Genomic DNA, 7,904 nt, shown 5'->3' with positions numbered 1-7,904 from the left:
TAATTGATTAAACATGTACATGTATTCCCAAATAATTTGAAGAGACAGTTAAGGTCCCTCAGGGCCTGATTTTATATTACTGATGTCAATAAGGCATTTTCCCAATAGACTTAACTTGGCATAAGAGCCCTGTCAAACTAGGTTATACTAGGTTTGGCATTCAGAACATTCTTCATAAATGTTAAAAATAATGAATACAAATTTAGTTGTACTTACAATCTTTGAGCCTTTATATATTTAGGATAATACTGTCAATACTCAAATAGTCTATAAAGCATTTTCATTTAGTACTTTTTTATTGGCTATTGTTAAAAGGGATTCCTCTTCTGGTAATGAAGCTTGAAAAAGTACATTAATGTCTTCATTTCTAAAGTAAGGGATTAGAACTAAATGAGGTCTAAAGTTAGTTTTGGTTCTGCCATCTGTAGACTATAATCCTTTAAGTGTGAGTTAGCATTAATTAATCTGTGCTAAAGTGAGATTGCTATTTTGATGAGATTGCTTTTTTTTAAATATTTAAAATATTAGGCCAGTTTGTTTTGATTCCCTACCAAGTGTGATTCCAGTGGTTCTCAGAGTATGTCCTCGATGTGAGCAGCTCATCAGCCTCACCTGGGAATACAGCCTCTGGACTTACTGGGCCTGGACATCTGGAGTTGGGGCAGGGCCACTTGTCGTTTAACAAGCCCTTTGGGTGACCGTGAAGTATGCTCAAGTTTGAGAATCATTATGCTGGACAGTACTTTGGTTCAATATCATGAAAATAGTTTTTATTACATGTCATCAATTGTATGTTACATAACTAAATTCTTTTTTTTCTGGTGACCTAGATTTGCAGCTTTAAGTATTACTGTGTTTTCAAGATTTATGCAATTATTTAGTACATCTTAAGTCTAAGTTTGTTCATAAAAAGCTTTATTTTCCAACAGTTCCATTTTTAGCTTTAAAGGACGTGTCTCTTCTATTTGCTCACTGTGTGACCTGGCATGCGTCACTGTCCCTCTCTGATGTTCAGAGTCTTATTTGTAAATGGGAGGTTGGCCCATATCTGTTTTTTTCCAACTCTGCACTATTGGCATTTTGGGTCAGATATTTGTTACTGAGAAGTCTGTCCTATAAATTGTGTATTGTTGAGCAGCATCCCAGGTCTCTACCCACAGGGTGCCAAGAGCAACCTCACTTGTGACAATCAAAATATCAGCACATGCCCCTGAAGGCAAACTTGACCCTCCCAACCCTCTTGTCCTGCCATTTCCTTCCCCATGTTTGAACATCATTGGCCTAGATGAATTCCTTTACATAAAGTTCAGTTATACTAAATAATAGAAGAAATGGATTGTTTCTCCTTTTAGAGAGCAGGCAGTTTAAAAATTACAAATAAATAAATAAATAAATATCTTACTTGTTTAACCCAAATATAAGCTAAGGTCTTTTTGTCCCCTTGCAGATAGAGATATGGGTTGCTCAAATACCTACCAATTCCATCCCTTTTGCAACTTCTCTGGGACTTAACATTTTATATTGCCCACTGCATTGTGGAGTCCTGGTTCCATGTATACTAGCTCATGATGCTAAAACAGTGACCCAGATTCTATCTGTCACTCATTATCACTAGAGATTTATCTAGACCAATCATTTTTTGGGTTTAACAAATTTCATTAAGAATGTGTTTCTTTCCCTCTTTCTCTACCACCTACACACAAACACACACTTCTCAAGAGTTAGAAATTTGGAAATTCTTTCAGTACACTGTACTACAAATTCAAACAAAGTGTTCTTCTAAGATATATGTAAATTAAGGGACTTGGATGTAGGTCTGGACAATGTACCAGATAGCCATATTTTGATTTATCAAAATAATATAATAGTTTATATAGATATTCCCCACTTTTTGAAAGTTTGTATATACTCTTTTGCATTATGAAAGATCTTCATTAGTAACTGTTGTCTGCTAGCCAAAAGAAATCTGAAGAGGACTTTCATTTCTATAACAAAAGTTAAAAAACAAAAACAATATTCGACATTTCTTTCCCAGCTGCCATTAAAGAAGAAAGAGGCAGCATGTGCCCCAGTAATGAGCGTGGCAATGCCAAACTCTTTTCCTGGAAAATACTTTATACAGGTTGTGCATTAATCACATCATTCTGCTTTTCCTCGATGTGAGTGTTATTTTAGGTCTTATGTGTTATTTGGCAGGGTTTTTTTTTTTTGGAAGGGGGGTACGTTTAGAACACTCACAACTTCTTTTCTAATACAAATCAATGTAATACTTCCTTGGTTTATGTCATTTCCACTTACAAAAGGTCAAAAAGTTTCATAGAAGAGCTGTATATTTGGAGAGTGGGAAAACATGTGTTTGAATATCTGTATTTCCAAGTAATTTCATAGGCATGATACTTTCTGAGGCTGTGGCAACCCTATAAGATAGTTCATAATCACTGTTGTCATTTTACAAATCAGAAAATAAAAACTCAAGATCTCAGATGCCAAATCCACTTATTTCTCCACTCTTCTGTAAGGCAAGCTTTTAATAGCATATATAGTTTGAACACACTAGTGAGTGTTATTTCTAAGTGGATTTTTTGACAAATACCTATTTTAAGAATCATCCTGCTCCAAAGTCAAAAGACACCAATCACTCAGAATTCTTTAAAATGAAGGTAATACTTTAAAATGAAGGAAATATATTTATTTGAAGTTAAAAGTATTTTGATTTAATTAAAATTATTTAATTAAAATTAAAAGTATCTATACTGACAGTATAGATAATGCTGTTATGTCTAATGCTTTACTTCTAAGATTAATATATTTTTCCTGACAAACATTTATTTGTATAATATACTTAATTACTTGTTCTTTATATTGTTACTAAAATAATTATGGAAAGATTTCCATACATCATTTATTATACTAGTAATAGTCGCATGAATTATGTTATTTAAAGCTCTCAAAGTCTCCAAGATGACTGGATTATCCTCTTCTTCAAAGATCACATGAATTGATTTAACCTAAACCTGATCTTTAGCAGAATTACTGCACTCACCCAGCCACCTCCTCTGTCTTCACCAAAATGAAACACAGAATAGACCACCTCTATTCACTGCTACGTCCAGCGTGTGGCATAATATTGAGGCATATCCTGAGTCTCGATAAATATATACTGAAAGAATGTTGAATAATTATCATTGTTATCTAGTTATATTTTGGATGTTACATAACATTATTCAATCTTGTCAAATGGAACCCCAGCAACTTGCAAATGAGATCTAAATGGAAAGCTCAAATTCTGAAAAGAAGAGTTAGATTCATTTGTAGATATAGTACATTTGGAATTCTTTGTAACTCTCAATCATGTTACTTTCTTCATTTAACTTGAGAAAAGTCTTTTGGATTCAACATAGAAGTTTTCTCAAACTTTTCTACAGCCTGAAAAATTTACTTCCAACATCAAGTATGAATTCTTCCTTTTAAGATACTATTTTCCCAACATCCAGAACACACAGTCACTTCCAATTCTATTTAATCTTAAAGTAGATACCAGAAAGAACATAACTTTATTTCATTATAGAATAGTAGCACAGAAAAAAATTCAATAATAGAGGCTAACTTAAACATATATTGAACACAGTTAATTCTAAATAAACTGATAATATATATGAATTCCATTTTTTTTCTGAAGCTGTGATTCAGTTTAATATTAGAGTCTTCTATTCAGAGTGTTAGTGCTCAATTTACCCTCCTGTTCCAGTAGAATTAAGAGTATACGTTTGTTGTGTAATAATCTCCTTTCTCACCACTGGTTAGACCTATGACCATAAGTAATTGATTGCATTTCTCTGAAAATCTCAGTTTCTTCAGTTGCTAATTAAGAAACATACTCCCTCCTTGTCAGAATTTAAGTGATAATGTATGCCAAGTGACTTAATGTGGTGCTTTTCACATATTAAAAGTATTCAGAGAATAGTTTATAATATTCGGCATCATACATTCCCAAATATATCAGATTGTCTTAAAATGTCCTCCTAGTGTCTTCTGAGCATATAGGACATTCATATCAATATCACATCAGGGACTGAAAGATATTGGACTTGAGACTAATGTTCAAAGTACCAGTGTGTCCAGAACTGATGACCAGAGCCTGCAAACCAGGCATGGATAGATATCTGGATTCTCGCATCCTGCCCCTGAAAATACTTTTTTAAAAAAGATTTATTTTATTTATGCATACAAGAACTGGGGTGTAGGCCAGAGGTGCAGGGGAAGTGAGAGAACTCACCAGAGACAGTAGGGAACAGACAGAATGATTGACTGAAATATACTGCTGAGAGGAGCAGTGGATGAGATAAGAGAGGTCTGCTGCGCCCTGTGGGTTGCTCCCTGGCCCAGGATTGAACTTGTGCTGCAGTGGCTGCAGATAGCTTCATAGTGCTAGGGAGGCCCTAAGATACTTTCTGAAATGCAGTATACTAAAATAACGAGCCAGCCATTAAGTCTATTTATTTTTATTTGTTTTTTGAAAATGTTAATTCCTGTTCTTATAAAGGTATATTATCAGGGTAAATCACCCATTGAGAGTCTTAAGAAGTGTAGGAAATGCAGACATTTTCAAACAAGACTTTGTCAAAGTCAAACTTAGAGCCTAACTTAAATACGTCCTTGACAACTGAGAGTCTAACTTAAATAAGTCCTTGAATTTTTTTTCTAATTTTAATATTCTGTGTAAATGATAATTTCTGGACTATGATCAACTGTAGATCAATCAAATCAGAGATGAGTAAATTCAATAGATCCATTTCATGTGTCCATATTTCTCATGATCCAGAGTTTGTTCAATGAAATGCTGGCTAGTGAAAAATTTAAGCCTCTTGTTTTTTTCACGAAGTTATAGTTCTCTGATAAAGTGATGTTATTTTTCTATGTCTAGCACATGGAGCAGTAAAATAGAATGTGAGGAAGGGCTATCAGTGTTTTGTCTCATTTAAGGATACAAGGAAAATAGGACAGGTATCAATTTTCAGATGAAGTTTCCCAAAGAATATTATTGTGATTATCTAATATTAGAGAAAGAAAACTGGCAGCAATAGTGAGTGTTTGCTTTCGAATCTATAGTTTCTAGTAAAGTATTGGAGAAAACTTTTTATTAGTCAGCATTAATGAACTATCAGAAGGAAAAGTTTTGTTTTCTAGATATAACGTTATCCTCCTGACAATTAGCCAACCATCCCACACTCAACCCACCTTGTTCACAACAAGTTTTTTTTTTTTTAAAGAGAGAATTTTTTTTTAGAGATTTATTTATTTATACAAGCACTGGGTACAGTCAGAAGCGCAGGTGGGTGAGAGAATTCACCAGAGCCAGAGCAGGGAACAGAACAGGCAGAAGGACCGAAGTACACTGCTGAGGGGAGCAGCGGACGCAGCAGGAGAGGTCTGCGTGCCATGTGGACCCTCGCCAGCGGCCGGGGATCGAACCGGTGCTGCAGAGTCTGCGGGCAGCTTCGCAGCCCAGTGCTCAACCGCTGCATCACCAGGGGAGGCCCGACAGCAAGTTTAGGGAGCAAATAAGCCAAATATAAAGACCCCACTATTATTACTCAGTGCCCTGGCAGGAAATAGATGACTACTTCCAATAGGTGTAATTAGAAAATGAATATTTGCTTTTAACTTCTCAAAACTATTCTGACTTCCTGTGAATACTGGTCCATCCTTTCTTCTGTGTCAAATGTGCTGGGCCCTGTGTGATTCTACCATCTGCGCATTTATCCAAACTCGAGCCATTTGCTCAAAATCAGCCTGACATTTGTCCATGATACTCCTCTTCTCTGAGGACACTTTTCTTTCACACCTTTGTGCTTCTCTAGGAGAAATCTATGCACATCTTTTTTTTTTTTTTTTTTAAGATTTGTTTGTTTATGCATACAAGACCTGGGGTACAGGCCAGAGATGTGGGGTGGGTGGGTGAGAGGATTCACCAGAGACAGAGTGGGTAACAGAATAGGCAGATCTACTGAAATACACTGCTGAGGGGAGCAGTGGGCGAGACAGGAGAGGTCTGCTGTGCCATATGGGTCACCTCCCTCGCTGGGGATTAAACTCTTGCTGCAGTGGCTGAGGATTACTTCATAGTGCTGTGTCTTAACCTCTTGCGCTACCAGGGAGGCTCCCCTATGGACATCTTTTATGTGAAGTCAATACATGGCCTAACTTCACTTTCCAGTTAACCAAGGAATAAGTTTGATAATTCCTAGTGATGGGAAAGGTGCATGAAACAGGTATCTTACGCTGTTGCTGGAGTGTAAGTTGGTGTCACACCTTTGGAAGGAAACTTACTAATATCTACGAAGTTAAAGGCATAGATCTTTCCACTCGTACATTTCCTGAGAAAGTGTCTTACAGAAAAATTTGTACAAGTGGAAAAAAGTTTGTTCAGTGATGTTTACCTGTATTATTTGAAATAACAACAACAAAAAACATTGGAAGCCACATAGTTGTTTATTAATTGAAACCAATTAGATTAATTTTGGCGTATCCATCCACTTCCACACCAAAATAATATTTACATAATAATAGGGAAGAAATTCAAGATAAATTATACAGATAAAACATATTTATGATGTCATTTCTCAGGAAGAAGAGATATAAAACATATGTATTGTAGGTATTTGGAGATGCACAAGAAGTTTCAGAAATGATTTAAAGTAAATTGTTACCGGGCCTCCCTGGTGGTGCAAGGAGTTAAGCAACACAATATGAAGCAATCAGAGGCCTTTGCAACACAAGTTCCATCCCCATCCCGCCAGGGAGCAACCCACATGGCAAAGCAGACCTCTCCTGTTTGGCCCATTGCTCCCCTCAGCAGTGTATTTTGGTTAATCTGCCTGTCCCTGGTGAATCCTCTCACCCCCCGACCTCTGGCCTGTTCCCCAGCTCTTGTATGCATAAATAAATAAATCTTTAAAACAAAAATAAAGGGGAAAAAAAAGTAAATTGTTACCAATGATTGCCTCTGCAGAATGGGTCTGTGGGAAGAGAACCTGGGAAGTTAATTTTTACTTAGATGGCAACACAGGACAAGTGACTTTGGAAATGTTACTTAAAGGGTAGGTTATGAGTTGCTTGGTGGAAGAGGGGAAGAGAAGCTGACAGTCTATACTAGCACACCATTCAAAAATGGATGGGAATACTAAGAAGGGCAGTGGCTGATTTATGTGTCTGGGTGCAGAGAGAAGTGGGTAGGTGTAAGAACTGAGGTCACATGAAGGTCACCACCGATTTAGTACTCTACAGCACTGCTTCTCAAACAATGCCAAGCACCAGAGACTCTGATTATAATGTAAATTCTGCTTTATCAGGAAGGAGTAGGCCTGAGGCTCTGCATTTTCACAAGTTCCCTAGAGAAGCCCTTGCTGCCGGTGCTAGTTCACTGACACCCTCTGAAAAAGCTTTCAGGCTTAGAGAAATCATGTTTTGGTGTGGTCTGTGTGTTCACAAACATCAAGCAGAGCCAGAAAGCAGCTGTTTTTAGAAATGGAGCTGAAAAAAACATCTCACTGAGTATAATGTTTGCAACATGAAGCTTTGTTAAAGCAGTCTAATCATCAGTGTTCACAATTGTCAGTTCTGTTTTTTTAACCTCTCCATTTTTAGAAAAATGTGGACTCTGGACTGAAACGCTGCCAGATTGAGACAAGTTTCTCTGGTCTACTTTTCATGTGTTTCATTTATTTGTTGACTTGATAAGAGTATTTCTAAGCATATTTACATCCTTTCACATTCTGTGGAAGATTAAAGAATTCAAAACAATCAAGAAGGACGAAAGAAAGACTGCCATCTGCCACTGCCCACCCCACCAGCCCCATCTCTCCAGCGCTCCCCATGTGTTTGGCAGAAACCCAGGTCATCAA

The sequence above is a fragment of the Talpa occidentalis genome, unplaced genomic scaffold (assembly GCF_014898055.3).
Source record: "Talpa occidentalis isolate TD23 unplaced genomic scaffold, MPIMG_talOcc4v2.1 talOcc4.3, whole genome shotgun sequence".
Lineage (NCBI taxonomy): Eukaryota > Metazoa > Chordata > Mammalia > Eulipotyphla > Talpidae > Talpa > Talpa occidentalis.
The sequence above is the reverse complement of the archived record's forward strand: the minus strand, read 5'-3'. Positions refer to the sequence as shown.